The 20,851-nt window shown below is 46.0% G+C and overlaps 1 non-coding gene across 1 annotated transcript; it reads left to right on the top strand.

Annotated features, from left to right (window-relative positions):
- The first annotated feature begins 12,895 nt into the window (after nt 1-12,895).
- Nucleotides 12,896-13,001, top strand: LOC116283576 (U6 spliceosomal RNA). Its single transcript, XR_004193204.1, has one exon. It is a non-coding gene; the product is annotated as a U6 spliceosomal RNA (small nuclear RNA).
- Nucleotides 13,002-20,851: the final 7,850 nt, after the last annotated feature.

Genomic DNA, 20,851 nt, shown 5'->3' with positions numbered 1-20,851 from the left:
GCGTGTGGTGTCTGTCTTGCCGTTCCCGATGACTATCACGCGCAATTCTGTCTAGCTGAGCCCCCTTTTGAGAAACTTGATTGTAAAAGTAAACACAGTAGTAACAGAAACATATAAAGGAGAAACTTGAACAATTTTATATGCTACTGGAGGAGACGGTAAGTTGGAGCAGTAATAATGTGGGAGGGAAGAGGACGTCACTTCCGCAATTCTTCCCTCTTTCTCATGACAAAACCTCATCTATACCAGTTAGAGTCCAATTAGGAGAAAGATACCACACAGGATTTTAATAGGGAAAGTAATTTGAAAAGGAAAGTTTAATATAAAATCAGTAACTATACTGGGAGTAAAGAGGACTATTAAGGGGTAAAGCGAAGTCTGAAGAATAGAGGACTCTCATGTGTACGCCCAGTGTTACTGAGTCCAAACTTGTTCTGCTCACCACAGGACAGGCCAGTAAATTGGGAGACGAGGTGTTGGGGCAAGGAACAGCGACTTCATTTGGAAAGCCTGCAGACCAAGAAGGTGGCCAACTAATGTCCTGGAGAACCATCTTCCCCAAGTCAGATTTCAGGGTCCTTTCAAACTAAAAAGGGGAAGGGGTGTGGTTGGTTGTTGCAAACATCTTGCTGTAGGAATTCTTTGTTCTTGCAGCCGTCCACGTGGGTCGGTCATGGTGACCCTGTAAAACCTCCAACAAAACAAATGTTATTTTCTATGTTGCAATTTGTTGTCTTTATATAAGTGCAAAAGTGTTAATAGCCTTAAAGGTCAGAGCCTTGAGAATAGGCTCTTCTGTGATATTTCAGGCTGTATGCAACATTATTTTACAAAAGGTGCAGAGCTAGCAAGACTTAAGCCTAGAAAACAGGGCACAGGGTTAAAGCCAAAGGAACAGATCTAACATGGAGCAAGATTTGTTATTTTCTATTACACCAGGGCTGGGGTGGAAAACTCACAGATGTAATGAACATGGGAGAGCACGCCCTCCGGCCAGAACTGAGATCAAGACCTTGGAGAGGGTGCAGCCATGACTCCCTGAGCAGTGACGTCATCGAAGTGTGTGCTGGCAAGACTCACTGGCAGTTCACCTTCTGGGATGCTTTGGGACGATGCCTATGAAGAGATGCTTCACACTGCTGGCCAATGTGCACTGCACAAGCTTGTTAAGAAAAAGCATGCTGGAACCAGGAAATGCCCCCTTTATCCTCCAGTGCCCTCTATTGATAAGGCATAACGTCATAATCATCTGGCCAAGGAGAAGTATTCTGGTACCACCAGCAAGCAATGAAGGTGGATCTGTAGCTGAGAGGCAATAGGTTGATAATGGCACACCCATCCGGGTTAAATTGAATCTTACGCCTATTCCACACTGACATCCATGCAGCTCTATGTGGACAGAGAAAACAAAAACAAAGTCAACAACAAAAGCCAAAGTGACTAGTCTTTCCAGGCTTGTCATCAGTCTCGTGGGGAAATCAGGGCAGCCGGCAATCCCACCGCGTTCTACTCACTTGCGTATTCACCCAGAGGATTGACACCTTCTGCTTCCTCCTCAAATGTACACCTTCTCCTCAACCCACTGGCTCTCTCTGCTGATGACTTTCTATTTCACAGAGAAAATAGAAGCCCTGAGAGTAAGAGCTTCTGCCAACACTCCTCACCGCACCTACACACCTAGCATCACCTGCACCCACAGACTCTGCCTTCCCACCAGTGATAGCACTCAAATGTCCGTGCTCCCCTACAAGGCCATCCCTCCACCTCTCTCCATCAGATTCCCAACGCTTCTTGCCTTCAGTTCCTGTCAGGATATGGCTTTATTTAGGTGGGAAAAAGTAATTAGCTTTATATATTTTTAGAGGAGGTACTGGGGATTGAACTCAGGATGTTGTGCATGCTAAGCGTGTGCTCTACCACTTGAGCTACAGCCTACCCCACTACACAGCTTTTCAAAAAATATTTGCTCTTGACCCCACACTTCCGTTCAACTTCTGCCTCATTTCTTTGCTCTTCTTTATAACAAAAGTCTTTGCCAAACTTATGTATATTCAATGTCTCCATTTGTTTTTTCTTTTCACTCCCTCTTGCGTTTACTCCAATGAGATATTTATCACTGCCAGTCAGCATTTTCAAGATCACCAATGACCAGAGCCACCCCTGGTGTGCAGGGACTGGAAAGATACTTTTTTCAGGGCTGTTTTTCATCTAAATTATTTGATTCTAAAATATATGGGCCTGTGTAAGGTGTTGAGATTTATCAATGAAGATTTAGGATCATCAGTATCAAAGAGATATTTACATGTTAGTTCATTGCATCATCGCTGCACTTGAAGATTCTTTATGGAGTCTGAGCACCAACTGTTCCTGGTTCAGGCGCAGGAAACATCTTTCCATGATCTTTTGGCTAACGTTGTATCTCTCACCGTTAGAAAATGGTAGCAACGCACCAGCCGTAACAATTGCTCACAATGACATAGATCTTTGAAACCTGTTTATATTGAAACAGTATGGTTTGGGGTTTGGGTTTTTTGTTTGTTTTGCGTGCGTGCGTGCCTCTTCATTTCTCTAATAGCATGTATGTAATGCTGGCTACGTCATTATTCACATGCTGCATCATTAATCATGGCACCTGTGCATACTGGCTTCCAATCACTCTCCTAAAGCGTGTCTCTGTGCTTCGTTGATGACCAAAGATGCAAAGCTTACCGAGCCTTATATACAGGAAAATATGAATGGTAATCCATTTTCTGATTATGGTAAATTTTCTGTTTGGAATTTTATAGTGTTAACATAGAACAACACATCTTCAAACCACATATTCTCTTAAATTCTTTAGGCTGTAATTGTTGCATTTTTAGAATGTGATCACTTTTAATGTTGCCTGTAGTCCTGCTTCTAAACACCACCATCAGTAGGGAGAAGAAGCAAGGAGATATGAATGGAGAAAGAAAAACAGTCCCAGTAACATGAGGAATGACCATCCCTTATTAGGCATAGCTTAAGATTGACCTACGAAAACACTATCACCATATCACCTGGAGCAAGAGTGGACGTTGGTTGGAAGAGCCTGTTGGCATTGCAAAGCAACAGTCTTAAAAGCCCTCAGAGGAGACATGCACAGCCACCCCTGGAGAACTTTCTGATGTGTGGTGTGAAGGAGGGTGTGAGGTGACAACCCCCAGTGGCAAGGGGATATGCGAGGTAAGAGATGCTGGTCACCATCCCACACCTTTGAGTGCTGTAAATCAGAGATGGCACTGTGCTTGGAACACAGATGGGTGAGAGCGAGATATGGGTCCACACATGCAGCTCAAGACAAGTGTCAGCAGTACATCATTAGTAGCTCAGTGTCCTCTGTCCGATGTGAGACTCACCCTAAATTGGTGTGTCAGTGCCATCCTAGTGACCCAGTGTCACACAATCCCACATCAGCCAGCAGGAACAGCCCAGTTGCCAGGCTGCCCTCCAAGAGCCTTCCAATGACCCCATTGGCACAAATCTTGGCATTCCTCAAGGCAACGGGTCAACCCTATACGCAGAGTGGAGGAGGTTCAGAGAGTGCCCCAAAAGAGGAGAAAATGAGGATTGGGGTTTACACATGTCCCTGTCTAAAGATGGGGACTGCCATTTGTCCCCAGCACTGGGGTCTACCGTGATGAATCGAGCCCTACTAGAAGAGGGGGTTGGATAACCCCACCTATGTTTTTCCACGTACATTGTTGCCATGCTTCTCTCCAGGGACCCTCTTTTTTGTTCTAGACTTGACCTTATCCACGAGCACTTTAAGGCCCAGATAGAAAATTCCTTATTGCCAAGAATTAATTTTTATAGTATTTGGAGAGACCCCATGATTCATTGGGAAGTTTGTTTTTCCAAAGATGCAATAGAGTCCCAGAATTTCCCAGCTTGAAAGGATTTGAGGTATTCATAAAATCATAGACATTCAGATCTGGAGGAGTTCTAGGGTCATTCAGACCAATTCTTTATTTCTGCATTTCCTCTTTCTAAGCCTCCTATATTGGTTTCTGTAACATCCAATGCCCTAGTTTCCCTCCTGTCTTTCTGGCCACTCTTTCTCTGTCTCCTTTGCAGGATCTACTTTTTCCAGGGCTAAATCTTCATACTCTTTTGCTTACTCTAGATCCCTGGGTGAGCTCATCCCGGCCCATGGCTTTAAATATCATTTATAGGCTAATGATTCCCAAATGTATATTCCCAGCCCCACACTCCCCTCTGAGCGTCAAGCTCATATATCCAACAGTCTGTTTCTTACCACTAGTGTCTCTCACAGACACCTCAAACTTGACGTACTTAAAAATGGACTCTAGATGTTACCTTTGACATGTATCAATGAGTCCGTCTTCTAGTCTTCTGACCAAAGGAAATGGCTCCAATGTCCATACAGATGCCAGAGCCTTCTTACCAACCTTCTTTTCCCTCCATCTCACATCCATTAATACATTCTTTCCAGTCTTCCCACCTTTTCTCAAATGCCTCTACTTCTCTTCATCTCAAATGCCAACATTTGTATCCAAGCCATCATCGTGTCGCCTCTGGACCATGCTTGTAGTGCCCTAACCTGTTCTCCCTATTTCCAGTGTCACCTCAATCTATTCTTTGTGTAGCAACTGGAGGATTCTTTCAAGGTGTGAATTTAAATCTTAAATCGTCCACGGGCTCCCACTGCAATCAGAATAAAGTCCAAACTTATATAACTGCTTCAGATGGCTCTGTCACCTCTAACCTTGTCTCCTACTTTCCTCCTTGCTCACTGGGTTCCAGTATTGCTGTCCTTTCAAGGCCTTGAACACACCAAGCTTTCTCCACCCTCAGGGCCTTTACATACCAACACCTCTTCCTGGAATGCTCTTCCACTAACTGCTTCTTTAGGTCATGGCTTGTCATGGCTTTTGAACACATCCACAAAGTCTTGGACTTCAACCTATCGAAAGGCGGAATCTAGTTTCCCCTCCCCTTGACTTTGGACTGGACTTAGTTAGCAACTTGCCTCTAATGAATAAAATGCTGCAGAAGTTAACTCTGTGTAACTTCTAAGACTAGGTCAAAAAAAGGGGGGGAGAGGGGGGATACAGTTCCCAACTTGGTTCTCTCTCTCAAGATGCTCACCCTTGGAACCCATCTTCCAGGCAGGCGGACACATGGAGAGGCCACATGCAGGTGTCTCAGTTGACAGCCCCGTTCAGGTCCCTGGCAACAGCCAGCATCGACCACTAGACATGTAAATGAGAAGGACTTCAGAAGAATGCAGTCCCCACCCTCCAAGCCGCCCCAGCTGATGCTACGCAGAGCAGAGACACACTGTCCCCATCAAGCCCTGCCTAAATTACAGATTTGTCAGCAAAATAACTGCCACCATTGTTTTAAGCCACTAAGTTTTGGGGTCAGTTGTTACACAGCAATAGCTGTCTGGAGTACAGCTCACATGCCTCCTTCTCAGCACTGCCCTCCCTGACCGTCCTACCTTAAGTGTCCACTGGCTCCATCTACCACTAATAAATGATTAATTATTATTATTAACATCAATGTCCAGCCTAGTGCCTGGCAAACAGGAGGTGCTCAATGAATATTTGTGGAATGATGGATTAAGTAAATGAATCATTCTGTCATATTTAAAGTTATCAGTCATTAATAAGATGGAAGTTGTTTAATCATTTGCAGGATGCTAACATCAAATATTAATTCAGATAGAGGGAAGGGTAGGGACAGAGCATGTTTTTGTGGTGCTGCTGCTTGGGGAGCCTGGGCAGACTTGATGACCGCCACTCAGAGGCTTGGATAACTAGAAGTCACTGGGGCCTGGGAAGGAGAGAGGGAGCCCCAGAGACACTAGCCCTCATGTCGGCGCAGCGGACAGTCTGCCTGTTATCTGTTATTGAGGAAGCAAGTGACTCTCTTTGCTATCTGTTATGCCTGCCAGCACATGTCTTTCTCAGACACGGGCAGAGTCCCAGCTTGGGACACAAAAGACAGGCAGACTGAGGCAGGAGATGTTTCAGAGAATCATTCTTGGAAGAGATGCTGCAGAGTTGATAATGACAGACATGTCAGATGATTGAATTTCAGGCTGGTTCCTGGGGGCTTTGTTCATTGCTTTCCACTCTGACTTGCGGTTTCCTTGGTGACAAGACAGCTGCTGGGCAGATGAAGGCTTTGGGGCTGCCTGCCTAGCTTGGAAACTAACTGACTCTGACAGCTTTGATTGGAATGAAAAGATTTAGGGTCCCTACAGGCTTTCCTAAATTAAACCCTCCCTCCTGGAGTGAATTTGTTTACAAATGTTGCACTAGATTAGGGGAGTTTTCCTGTGGCAAGAGAATTCCTTTACCGCAGAGGTTGACTTGTTGGGGCTGCTGGCAGGGTTTCTGAGGTTGGGCTCCTCAAAGCAGCCCAGCCGGGAAAGGCTACACACTCATCTGCTCCCCAGGCAATGCCTCTCAGGGGTCTGTACCGATCAGGCCTCAATAGGAAAACAGAAACCACATCAGCTGTCTTAACAGAAAGAATTTCATCTAGGCAATAGGTGATGTGGGTATTGGAGGCTGAAAATGCAAAAAAAAGGAATATCAAAATAAACACAGAGGCAGTAACTACAGAAGGCAGCTCCTTCTCTGGGACTGGAGAACAAAGGAAAGACATTGGGGTTCTAATCATTTAGGGGTTTGGAAGAGGGGCCCTACAGAGCTGGAACCCAGACCTCCAAGAAGGGGTGACGGACTAGTATCTCTGAGGCTGGTGCTGAGAGTGTTAGAAAACACTGGAAACTGGAACACATTGCTATTAGAAAGAACTGTCGCTGCCGGGTGAGGGGTCATTGCTAGAGTGATGCTCACAGGGACAAGGAGCAGTGCGGAAGGAGCAAGTCCCTGCTCCCTCCTCCAGCCTTGTAATCCATCTTGTAGACAGGACCTAATCTGGAGCTAGATGGCAATGCAGAATTGTGATTTTCAGAGTCACAACCCCGGAATCATGGAGTAGCATATAGAAGAGTGGGTCTGAGCTGAGAGATGTCAGCTTCATAACCAGCATGGAAGTCTGAACAAAATGATCGCAGAGGATGGCGAGATAGAACACCCAGGCCGCAGACACTCCCACCTGCTCCCTCCTTCACTGGTGGAAATCATTCCTGTTCACTTAGCTCTTTACACAGCACACGGAGCATCTTGCATTATCTTATTTAAAGACAGATGATGGTAACATGAGAGAAACTGCCTATGTGCCCTGGGCCAGAGGAGGACGGGAGGCTGTCCCGTGTCCGGCTTCAGCCTGCTTCTCTCCCACTTGAGCCCTGAGCTGCTGCTCTTGGGGCCAGGACAGCCTGGCGCAGCCCGACTCGTGCTTCCCTCATCTAGTGCATTTCCCAAGATCTGGGCGTTTCCGGCTTGTTCCGGGAGCAGGGGGGAGGGTCACCAAGCAGGACAGTCACCCTGTCTTCCAACCCTGTTTCAGCCAGAATAGCTCCACAGCGTTTGTTTCTCATATTTGGTTTCCAAGTCAGTTTACATTTGACGAGAAGGCTCTGCAAGGAACTACAGGTGGCAAACCCTTACCCTAGAGGGGGAAGCTGTCAAACTGTCGCCAGCAAGTGTGCTGACAAGGCTGACTTCTAAAGTCTCCTCCTCTGAGATGTCCTCTGTCCCAACCAACTGAGGCAGATACCAGTCCCTGTTTGTCCCCTTCAGAGGCCAACCCTCTCCCAAACCTCTTAAGAATGTCCCTTCAAAGGCACGTTGGCAGGTGGTCCACTACGTGCTCAAACTCTGGGTGAATGGGTTGTGCCTGTTTGTATGTGGGTGTAATTTTGAAGTATTGCTTTTTGTTCATATGTTAGTTGATGTGTTTTTCTGCAAGAAGTCTTTCAATCCACCCTAGAGGAAGAGCAGGGAAGGGAAACAGGTGCCTGCATAGGAAGGAAAGAATAGCATTTTTCCTTTCCCAAATGGACCCCAGTCCCACATCTGCCCCTAAGGTCTGTAAGAGTGTACATGGAGGCAGTTGGCCCACACACCTGCCTTCTCTCCCTACTCCCAACTCCACCCAGCAGTCATTGAACACACACCTCAACCCACGTGCCTAAGTCCCACTCAAAGCTCACTACAAACAGCCGCCTTTGGCTACCCCTCAGCCCTAGATGAACTGAGCAGCTCACCATGGGCAGGGCAGATGGGGAAGTGGCTCACGCAGCCCTGGGAGAGGCTGGGGAATTGGGACAGGAAATTTTGAATCCCAGGTACCCAGGTGTGGTCTGAAGGCAGGGACTGGCCTTGGCTGGCGCAGACTTGGTCCATGGACTTCTTAGCCTGTGGGAAGGGGTCAACCTTGTGAATGAAAAATGTTGCCAGCCGTATCAGTAAACAAAGGACGCTGTGGCCATCAAGTCGTCGGCTGCTACCGTCACCCCCTTGACAGTGAGTGGAGGGAACTCAGGATGCAGACAAGCACCCTCAGCGGTGCCCCCTGGGGGAGCTCAGGATGTGAAAGAGCAGGATACTGGCCCTAGACAGCCAGGTGCATATCAAAGGAATGATTTCAATGCGCCCAGACCTTTGCGCCTTCTCAATACATAGAAAAGCACAAAATTCCATAGCTTGAAGTGTCTGGTTTTCTTTCATTAACAGTAATCTTTTGATGTTCCAACTACCTGGTCTTTGCTGCAAAAGCTCATCTATTTACCGTGCCCCTCTGGAACAGCCTTGTAGAGTGATTGGAGATGCTGTGTCCTGCGCTCAAGTCCTAGTAAAATCCACCAAGTGAAACATACCTCTCAACTTTTAGGTTGTGCATTTTATTTCAGTCAACAACCCCTACCAGGGTGGGGGGGTGAGGGAGGCAGGTCCTGAAATCATGGCTCAGGTTGTAGTCCAATCGGACAAGAGAGGCTGCCTGGGCAAAGCAGATCCCAGAAGGAGGGCAGTCCCATGCAGCCAGCCTCCTTGTGAAGCCCCCCGCCCAGGCTGGTACCCCTCTGCCAGGACAAGAAGCAAGAGAAGTCAATGTAAGGGGCCAGTGCTCAGCAGCAGCGTCCGGTGGCAGACAGGACAGGGGTAGCCACAGCCATGCAGGCTGGCCAGGGTGCCGCTTCCTTAGCAGAAGCCTGGGGGCACTCCATTCAGGCCCCCACAGGCCTTCACGGCCCCAGAAATACATGTGAAGGAGGTGGGCTTCCCAGTGAAGGACTCTGGGCCACACCCTGGCTGACAGTAGGCGTGGGGGGAGGACGGAGTGATGGCTGATTACAAATTAATTCTAGAAAAGCAGAAATATGGTATTTCTTCACCTTGTTACACTTGCCAATTTTAGGTCCCTCCCCAGCTGTGCCCACCACCACCCTTACTGTCATAATGCACAGAGTTCTTGAGTTTACTCCCCTCCACTTTAATACCTAATATATATTTAAAAGCTTTTTCTATGGAGAAATTCAGAGAAAAGCAAAGTAGATAGGAGAGTACAATAAACCCAGATGTACCCATCACCGAGGGTCAGTGCCCATCAGCTCACACTCCTGTCCTATGCGAGACCCCATCTATGTCTCCCCTCCTGGATTATTTTGAGGCAGTCCCAAGTATCATTTGGTTTCTTCAATTAATATTTCAGTGCGTATCTTTTTAAATTGATTTTTTTAAAAATATTCACCTCAATGCCTTTACCACACCTTGATAAAAATTCCTTAATATCCTCAAGTATCCAATCAGTGTTCTCATTTCCATGTCTCCAAAATATGACCCGTGGTGCTTTGGGAGGGACTTGGGCGGAAGCACAATCCAAGACAGGACAACAGTGGACCTGGCTGTGGCTTGGACCAGGTGGGTGCTGTGAACAAAACACACTACAAGCCTTATCAGTAAACAGGGATGCTGTGGCCATCAAGTCGGCAGCCGCTCCTGCCACCCTGACAGTGAGCTCAGGATGCAGACAAGCAGGCAGCCCGGCCTCGGCTGCCACCCCCAGCGGTGCCCCCTGCGGGGACTCAGGATGGGACGCGCAGGAGGCTGGCCCTAGACAGCCAGGTGAACATCAAACGAATGCTTTCAATCAGCCCAGAATTTTGCGCCTTCCCGTACATAGAAAAGCACTAAATTCCTTAGCTTTTCTTTAATTAAAAGTAATCTTTTGATGTTCTGAGTACCTGGTCTCTACTGTAAATCTCCTATATATCCTGGCTCCTCCCCGGTGCCATTGGAGCGGTCCCTCGGGGCGATCTGAGAGGCTGTCCTCCCAGGCTCGAAGGGTTCAAGTCCTCAGAAATGTCCACTGAATAAAACATAACTCTCAAGTCTTAGATTGTGCGTTTTATTTCAGTCGCTAGTGCAAAACGTTTGAATGGGGGGAGAAATGGTGGGAGATGGTCAGGGAGTATGGGACCCTGAGTGAGCACTGCGCAGAGGGCACAGAATCCTCTCCCATTCCCTTCCAGCCAGAGGGCAAGGGGAAGGTCAGGTAGGAAGGCACGGTCAGGGAACAGCCAGGTCCACTTTTCCCCCTTCTCTCCTGGGCACCTACTTGGCACATCCACCCACAGCACTTTGGTCTCCCATCGCAGCCCAGAGGCTCCTAAAGGAAGACACCTTCTCTCCTTCACTTGCTCATCCCCAGTGCAAACAAGGGACTTGGCACACAGCGCTGCGTGGTGAATCACTGGCTGGACACTACTACAGTTAGAAGGCCACTGCTGGGGGCCAGCGCAAGCCACCGCAAAACGTGCCTCAATGGCTATTGATTATTTTGAATTAAAGTTATTTTTTAAATGGCCAATGCAAGAGGGACACTCTGACCCTCCCTTCGGTCTCCTTGAAAACAGGAAATAAACTTCTTACGTGAAAGATGCATTTCCTGCATCTGGAGGTAAACGGACACCCTTATCTCCACAGACAGCAACTTCAGGCCCAGAAGCTATATAAACAAACCTTGTTACTTCCTTAATTTACTACCCTAAGTCCAAACCCTGTTTGGAGAATCTTCACTAATTGGTCATCCAAAACCCGAGTTTTTTTGTCCTGTCAATTCCTCATGAATGTATTATTTCTTTGTCTAAAAGTATAAAAGCCACCTGCTTTGGCCACATCTTGCCCATGGTTTCTATGAGACCTCTATGCATATGAATTCAAATTTGTTCATTTTTCTCCTGTTAATCCATCTTGTGTTCATTTTATTGGTAGTCCAGCCACAGGGACTCAAGAGGGGCACGGGGGCAGCTGCCCCTCCCCCACACCACTCAGCCCCACGGAGGGAGCGGGGCTGCCCGGCCAGGAGCCTGCACATGCTGGCACCAGACTGCTGGGGTTCTGACCCTACCTCTGCGCTTCCTAAATGAGCAATCTTGGACAAGTTATTGACCCTCTGCGCCTGCATTTCCTCGCTGTAAAATGGAAATTTATATTTCAAAAACTATTTTATTACGCACCTTTGCGTTAACGTGTATGAAGCACTTACACAATGCTTGACGACCCTCACACGTGCCATGATCGCTATTATGCCAGAGGTCGACTGGAAACATGCACAACCTAAAAGTTGAAAATTGTATTTTGTTCATCAGACTTCTGAGGACTCAAGCTTGAGAGGCAGCCTCTCAGCTCTGCGGGACTGCGCCAAAGACGGAAGAGGGGGGCCAGGGTACACAGGGGGTTTTGGCAACAAAAACCAGGTAGTCAGAACATCAAAAGATTAGTGTTAATTACGGAAAACCAGATACATCAAGGTAAGGAATTTAGCGCTTTTCTATTTAAGGGAAGATGCAGGAGTCTGGGCTCATTGAAATCATTCCTTTGATGTGCACAGTAACTACCAAGGGTCAGTGTCCTGTTCTTTCCCTCCTCCTGAGCCCCCCACCCACCCAGGGCGCACTCTTGGGGGAGGTTATAGTGGCTGATGGCTTCATGGGTATAATATACTTTGCCTACTGCTATGGCAGGTGACATTCTTAGTCCAAACAGGTAAATCACATTTTTTGTGCAGGTTCCCTGTAGTTCTCAGCCATCAGCAGAGGTTTGACACCTTCACCTGCTGGCATGAGAGGCTTAGATACCACCCAAGAGGCAGCGGAAGGCAACAGCCCCTCCCTCCCTCCCGGGTTAACATTCCAAAGATACCTGCAAGGAGGCCCAAGAGCAGCTGTGTGTTGGCCAAGAGAAGGCAGTGCCTCCCACCTGCAGCCAGGCCACCCCCTTGCCTGCAACTTGCCTACCAGTGCAGCCAGGGCTATACCCAGTGCCTGGACCCGTGAGTGGCTGGCACCACCTGGAGGCCACCTCAGGATCTGCGGGGATGCCACGTGCACTTGGGACAGTGGTGGGGTACTTTCATTTTATTTTATCCTTTACACATTTATTAAACTGTGAATAAAAAATATTGCCTGCCATAGCAGTAAACAAAGGGCACTGCAGACATCAGCCATCAGCCACTAACTTCGCCAGCCTGATAATCAGGATGGTTCTCAGGATGGAGATCAGCAGGCCACCTGCTGCCAAGCCCTCAGCCACTGCAGCCACCGCCAACAGTGCTCCCTGTGGAGACTCAGGATGGGGGATACAGGATACAGGTGCTGGCGCATCTCTTACCTGGTCTTTGTCCTCAAAACTCCTATATACCCTGGCTCCTCCCCGCCCTCAGAGCCATCTGAGAGGCTGTATCTCAGGCTTAAATCCCCAGAAATGTCCACTAAATAAAACATAATTCTAAACTTTTACGTTGTACAACTTTTAGGTTGCACATTTTTCTTTCAGTTGACAACCCACTGCTGTGTGTTAGGCTCTAGTGATATGGGTAGAAATAAAGATAACTTCTCTTCCCCCATGGTGTTTATAGCGTGATGGAGGACACAGACCCTCAGCAAAAGATTCAATGAGCAATACCAACGGCTGGAGAAGAGATGGATACAATGCTCGCTTCAGCAGCACATATACTAAAATTGGCACGACACAGAGAGATGAACGTGGCCCCTGCACAAGGATTACACACAAATTCGTGATTATTTCATATCTTTACTATATTCAGTATCTTGTAGTAACTTACAGTGAAAAAGAACAGGAAAATGAATATATGTATGTTCATGTGCGACTGAAGCACTGTGCTGTACACCAGAAACTGACACAACATTGTCAGCTGACTAGACTTCAATAAAGATACATTTTTGGATAAATAATGAAATTAGAAAGAAATGAAAACAAAGGAGGGAATAACTGATGCAGCCATTCCCAAGAAATCCAGTGCTGCGAGGCACAGTCTGAACAATAAAAGAAAGAAAGAAACCAGCCAGCATTCCTGCTCCTAGGGAGTCCACGGTACAGAGGACACACGAGCAAACGTAGACGGAAGGGACAGAGCTAAGAAGGGCCTGGCCCGGGACTGAGACAGGAGGGAAGAGGGCAGGGCACGAGCATTGGAGGAATGGCACAACAGTTGAGGACAAGGCAAACTGGTTAGAACCAAGACGGCAGACTTGACTTCCAGTAGACCTTGAGCCTCATGGAGCACCTTCAGGTATGGGACAGCTCCTGGGCTGATCATAAAGTGTCCAAAAGTGGGCAGGGGTCTGATTCCTAGAAATCCCTGCCCCTTCCTCAAAGTAGTTGGAATAATCCTCCTACTCATTAGCATATGAAATTGCCAAGCCCATAAAACCTAACAACTCGACCCTTCATGGTCTCTCTCTCTCTCTCCCCTGCGTTCTGAGACAGCCTGCCCTCTATCTCTGGAGCGTGTATCTCTCTAAATAAACTTGTTTTCACTTTACTATGCCTTGCTCTTGAATTCTTTCCTGCACGAGGCAAGAACCTACTTTCCAGCAACAGGACCAGAGGTGCCCAGAAGGCGATCAGGGAAACTATCCAGGAAAACTTATTACTTAAATTGAACCTTAAAGAATGGGCAGAATTTCACCAGGTTAGGAGGTGGAGAGGAGTATCTTCTGTAAATCTGTGGAAGCAAAAGGAAAGGATGTGGGTTGGAGAGTGGCAAGTGTTTGTGTCTGAAGAAAAGAAACACAGAAGTGCTGGGACACGGGGCTGGAAAGGGAGGTGGTGCTCCGATTGTGAAGGGCTTGGTCTGACAGCTGAAGAAGTTCGAATCTGATCCAGAAGGCAGCAGGAAACAGGAGAGGTTCTAAAGCAGAGAGCTGAGCTACAGAAAGTTCACCCCACAGTGCAGAAGTGAGGACTGGAGAGAATCCTAAAAGCTCAGAATCATATGTGTCAGGGTCATGCAGAGCACTTGACACTCACTTTTATTTTTAATCCTCTAAATGGGTCTATGGGATAAGAACTATAATTATTACATTTTTATCAAGGTGGAGGGAAACAAGCAGCCATCAAATACTCACTAGATTCAAGCTAAGTTCAAAGTCGGTCAGCTGTGGAGCCTGAGTTCTGCAGGATGAGCAGAGCCAGTGGTGCTGGGGAGGGGGCAGCACTATGGTGGGTGAGGGCTGGCTCTAGAATCAAGACCAGCTTTGTGGGTGGAATCAACAACTTTCTGACTGTCAGATCTGCAAGATGAAGACTAGGAAAGAGCTGGCATTGAGAGTATAATTAAAAGTTCATTTCTGAGATAAATTTTAGACCTGAAAAACATCCATCATCCAGGACAACCACCTGCTCTACCCATGCTCCTGGCACTTCATCAACCCACGTGCAACTGTACCCAATTGTCTGCCGTCCCCCCACTAGGAAGGATGAGGCCACAGTTTCCAAGTGCAGACCTCCACTGGCTTCCACCCTTGTGCCTGCTCTTAGCCACCATTTCATCCATTGGCCCACCTCCCACTGCCTGAATAATTTTTTATCTCCCTTTCTATTGAATTTTTCCCCAAAACATATGTCCACTATAATTTCTCCCATCTTAAAAACAAACAAACAAATCTCCTTGACCCCAGGTCTCTCCCCACCATCACCATTCTATTACGTCCATCCTCTTTGAAGGAGTTAATTATACTCAGACTCCATTTTCTCTCATATTCTTTCTTAAAGGCACATCAGTCAATTTCATTTCCACACCACTAAAATTGCCCTTCATGTGGTCCCTTCTCACTCACCATTGCAATCTCAAGTCAATTGAGAATTTTTATCTTAGGTGACCTGTCAGCATTGCTCAACACACTTGAGTCACTTGACCCTCCAGATGAGCTCAGCTCGGGCTGACACAGGACCTCAGAAGGCACCCTGGGCTGATCCATGCGTCCTTCACTTAGGGTACCCCCAGCCTCATGCCCTCAATGGGGATGCAGCTACAGAATGGCCATGTGGGCATTAAAGTTACATCAGCACTTCCATGGAGTCCCTGGGAAGACCATAGGGCTGATAGCCAGTCCTGACAGTGAAATATGTGTGTCATAACACCAAACGCATCATAGTTATCCTGACCATGAACCTGTTTAGGGCCCATATGGATGATCCAGGGCACCCAGCTAGCAATTTCCCCTCTCTCTTATCATAATTTATTCTCTCTTTCTCTCTCTACTGGATCATTATCATCAGATTAAAAATATCCTGCAATTCTTCCCCTCTTGAAAAATAACCTGTTGGCCCCTATACCCTACTTACACCTCTGTCTCATTTCTGTGCTGCTTTCCTGTGGAATTCTTCTAAAGACTCAGCTACACTCACTGCCCCTGGCCTCCTTCTCTGCCATCTGGAAAACACCTCACCTTCCCCCAAACTGCTGTGGCCCATCCAGGTCAACAGTGACCTCCCTCTGCCAAATGCAATGGTTACCAGTGCAGCTCCTTTCCTGCCTCATTTGCAGACTCTCCACACTGGAAACCCTTAAGCTTTTAGTCTTTAACATTTTTTTCTTATTTTTACTCATTTTTAAGGTGATCTCACCCAGTTCCATGATTTTAATATGTTTATAAATTTAGGACATCTTAATTTTTGTTTCTGGCCTTAACACTCTCCTGAACTTCAGTCCTCCATACTCAACTACTGACTCGCCATCTCCGTCTGGATATCAGATTAGCAGCTCAAACTCCACGTGCCAAAAACAAGACTTACCTCATTTCTTTCCTTTCTCCCTCCCACTTCCTCTCTACCTTCCTCTTTTTCTTTCTCTCTCTCTCTCTTTTTTTTTTGGCTTATAATAATGGGGAATTTCAAGCATCCACAAATGTAGATGGATAGACTAGTATAATGAATCCCCATGTACCCATCATAGAGGTTCAACGATTACTAACTCATGATCAATTCTGTCTCTCTTCCGCCCAGCCCTGTACTATTTTGAAGCCAATTCCAGACTTAGACAGTGTATCATTTCATCTGTGCCTATCTAAAAGATGAAGCCTCATTTTAAAATATGGCCATCATATCATTATTATACTCATATAAAATAACAATTTCTTAGTATCACCTTAAAGCCAGTCAGTGTTGGAATTTCCAGTTGTCTCATAATTTTTTGTAAGCTTGTTTGTTTGGATCAGGATCCAAAGAAAGAGCTACACAATGTGATGGGTTGATATACATTTTAAATCTTTGTTTGGATCAGGATCCAAAGAAAGAGCTACACAATGTGATGGGTTGATATACATTTTAAATCTCTTTTAATCTATGAGTTCTTCCTCCCTGTCTCTTTTTTCTTTCTATTTACTTGTTGAAGCAAGGCCATTTGTTCCAAAGAGTTTGCCTCATTTTGGATTTTGCTGAATGCACCCCATGGTGTAGATTAACACGTCCCACACTTCTCTGTATTGCCTACAAATTGGTATTTGGAATCTAGAGATGGTGGGAGCAGCCTTCCACTGGGAAGCACACAATGTCTGCTTTTCGCTCTTTTTGTCATATTCAGAGCAGTTTATGCTCACTGCCTGGGCCTAATATCCCATTAAGATTGTCTCATGGTGACATTCAAATTCTATAATTCTTCTTTATTCATTAGCTGGGATACTTTGGTAAAAAGACAGGTCCCCTCATCTACTCTATGGGTACCCTGGGGTACAGTTTATATAGGAAAAGCAGGATAAATACTTGATTCTTTCCCTTTATTAACCACTTTTCAGAATACTGAGATGGTTCTCTATCATTCTCCAACAGAGGCAGATTAAGAGAACATTGTAGTATCACTAACATCTTTGCCACAAACATCTTTGATGATACTTAAGTCCACTGCAGTTGCATCCTAACTGATGCTCACATTATCCCATCTTTAGCAAGTGACTGAGTCCTTCTGCCAGGATCCTGTCTCCGACAACTTCCTTGCTACCTGATGTTTCGAGATGCTCCAGGATCATTTGTATTTCCTGTCCCACACCTGGGATCAGCAAACCTGGGAAATAATATTTGGAGACCATAATTTGAGTGCTAGGATGATTGTTTCTCTTGTATTGGTTCAAAATAGATCTCTTGATGCTCTCCTCAAAACTCTGCCCCTCTCCCAGCTTGCTGCAATCTCAGCGGATGACAACTTTATTCTTCCTGTTACTCAGGTCAAAAACCCTGGGGTCAGCTTTGATCCTCTCTTTCCTTCACATTTCCCATCCATGCTGTTAGCAAGTCTACTGACTTTATCTTCAAAACCCATCCAGAGGGAAGATTGCCGAGATGGCGGAGTAGGCGGTCGTGGTGCTCACCCTCTTCCACAAATACAACAAAGACTACATCTACCTACAGAACAATGTGCACAAAATGCCTACTGAACATTGGTAGAATATCTCTTGCTGCTGGAACTACAAGGAAATAACTCACAGAACTGGGTTTTAAAAAAAGGAAGAAGGTAAAGGAAAGCAGACAAGGACCTGTCCCCCGGGGAGGGAGCAGCAAAGGAGAAGAAGCGCCCTTACCCTGGGAAGCCCCCTCTCCAGTGGGGAGGTCAGCAGGGACAGAAAGGGAGCTCCAGAGGCTTAGAGGAGAAGATAGCAGCCACTTGGCAGACAGAACTGAGAGAAACCAGCACAGAGGGGCCCTGTGGTCCCTAGCCCAAAATGTGAGCCAGCAGGTGCAGGCCGAGACTGCGGACTGGAGCTATGGCTTCCTGGAAACGCCAGGGGTGAGGACTGTGGCTGACCACACAGAGGCAGCCTCAGGGGCTGGAGTGAGGTGTGGGCTGTGGCTGGGAGTGTGTGCAGACCGCCTGCATTTCCCCCCGCCCATAGAGAGCAACACTGCTAGTAGGCATGCGGGGAGGGGTGTAATGCAGTCCAGCCATAACAGCCCTAACCACTAGCCGAGAGGGCATTGCTCAGCACCATTGTTGGCACTGAGCTCTCTCGAGTAGTGGGGGCAGTTCAGATGGAGCAGTCTTCTTGGCTTGCTCTAGAGAGACACAATCAATGGTGCGCAGCTCCCAGGCAGAGGCAGGGCTGAATCTGAATTCATTCCCAGGGGTCCCATGACTTCCCAGGTGAACTGAGATTTGAATTGAGCCCCAGGCAGCAGTGGTGGATTTGCTCCACTGGTGCCTTTGTAGACCTGCGCCTTTGAGAAAACCGAGCAGAGTTCTGACACATAGCAGGAGCAGCTCTGGCATTAACAGTGGGCCTGTGAATGCAGACAAGGAGCTGGAGGCTGGGCTGACCCTGTGGGTCACAGTGGATCCAGGTGTGGGACTGCACGTGCACTACAGTGGGTCCCTGTGTCTGACATCAGCAAATTTGTACTGGTGGCACTGTGGGCACAGAATCTGACACTTCTGTGACTGAAGTGGGGACAAGTGTGGTGACAGCAAAATGCATCTTGTAAAGCTGAACAATAAAGGCTGTTTCTGGTGGACGTCTCCTGCTGAGGAACACTCAGAGCTCCTCTTCCAGCGGAAGTGCTCCAGTCTGACCTGCCATACACCACAGCTCAGGAAACAGGTCTGGAAGCCTCCTAACAACAGGGAAGCAGACCCAGCCCCTGTCAGGGCTGTGACAACCACAGAACAAAGAGGAGATCCCACTTACCACCCAGGGCAGGCTCTGGTCACCGCAACACCAGCCACACTCCCAATCAGCAGCCAGAGTACATGGAGGGAAGACATGGCGATTATCCACACTAAAAACAGCTCTTGTGACAAAAATACTAGATGTGCACAGTCTACACAGGGATCTCCCACATTTAAAACAAAATGAAACAAAATCACCCTTGAAGGCCATGGTAGATAACTGTTATTTCTAAATTCACAGAGTCAGAGAAATGTAAGTAAAATGAAGAAGCACAGGAACCTCCCCTAATTAAAAAACAAGAGAAGTTCCCTGAAAGAACAATGAAACAAACCTTCACAGTCTACTAGATCCTGAGTTTAGAAAGGAGGTGATAAAAGCACTGAAGGAAATAACAGAGGTTATCAACTGAAATGCAAATACTGTAAAAGAAGGAAATTGAAATTACACAGAGGAGCCAGTTAAAATCAGAAAGCCCAGCTGCTGAGATAAAAGCCAAGCTAAAGACAATCAATAGCAGACTAAATAATGCAGGAGAACAAATGAGTGATTTAGAAGACAGGATAATAGAAATCATCCAATCAGAACAGCAGACAGAAAAGCAAGTAAAAACAAATGAAAGCAATATAAGGGACCTATGGGATAATAAAAAGCATGCCAACCTACATATAATAGTGGTCCCAGAAGGGGAAGAAAGAGAAAAGGGGATTGAAAAGGTATCTGAAGAAATCATGACTGAAAACTTCCCAAACCTAAAGAAGGAAACAGATATCCAAATACAGGAAGCACAGAGTGTCCAAAAAAGATGAACCTAAACAGACCAACACCAAGACATTTTATAATTAAGATGGCCAAAGTTGAAGAAAATATTCAAAAGCAGCAAGAGAAAAGCAGAGAGTCAATTACAAGGGAGCCCTCATAAGGCTCTCAGCTGATTTCTCTATGGAAGCATTTCCGGCCAGAAGGGAGAGGCAAGATATATTCTAAGTGCTGAAAAAGAAGATGCAGCCTAGGATACTCTACCCAAGAATATCCTTTAGAATAGAAGGAGGGATAAAGAATTTCACAGACAAGCAAAAACCAAAAGAATACAACAATACTAAACCTATCCTAAAACAAATATTAAAAAGTCTTCTCTAAACAGAAAACAAGCAGAAATCTATAGAAAAGAGACAATCACAATTGGAAATGCAGTAACTACAATGAATAGCAAGAGAATAAACATCAAGATGTAAAAAAGAGCATCAGATCACTAAATGTGGGAGAGGAGAGCAAGAAAATGTAGATTTTTAAATTCTTTTTAAGGTGTGTTTGAGCCTATATGACTACAAATATAAAGGAAATAGATGTAGTGATGAGTTAACATAATTGAAAAACAGGATAACCACAAATCAAAAGCATGCAATACAGCCACAGAAAGGCACAACAAAAAGAAATCAAGCTAATACAAAAGAAAATTATCAAACCACAAAAGGAAAAACAAAAAGAAAGGAACAAAGAAGAAATGCATAATCAACTGGAAAAGAAAGTTTAAAATGGCAATAAACACACATCTGTCAATAGTTACCATAAATGTCAATGGACCAAATGAAAAAAACAAAAGACACTTAGTGGGAGATTGGATAAGAAAACAAGAGCCAATGATATGCTACCTACAAGAGACCCACTTTAGTGTGAAGGACACAAATTGACTGAAAGTGAGAGAATGGAAAAAGATATTTCATGCAAATCTATAAGACAAGAAAGTGGGGGTAGCAATACTCAGATCAGACAAAATAAAACAAAGGCCATGAAGAAAGATAAAGTACACTATATAATGATAAAAGGAGCAATACACAAAGAGGTTATTACACTTGTTAATGTATATCTGCCCAATATAGGAGGACCTAAATATATAAAACAAATACTAACAGACATAAAGTGAGAAACTGATGGGAATACAATAACAGTAGGAGACTTTAACACCCCACCAACATCCCTGGACAGATC

Source organism: Vicugna pacos, chromosome 15 (genome assembly GCF_048564905.1).
Source record: "Vicugna pacos chromosome 15, VicPac4, whole genome shotgun sequence".
In the NCBI taxonomy this organism is placed as follows: Eukaryota; Metazoa; Chordata; class Mammalia; order Artiodactyla; family Camelidae; genus Vicugna; species Vicugna pacos.
Note: the sequence above shows the minus strand (reverse complement) of the source record. Positions and strands in the feature narration are given on the sequence as shown.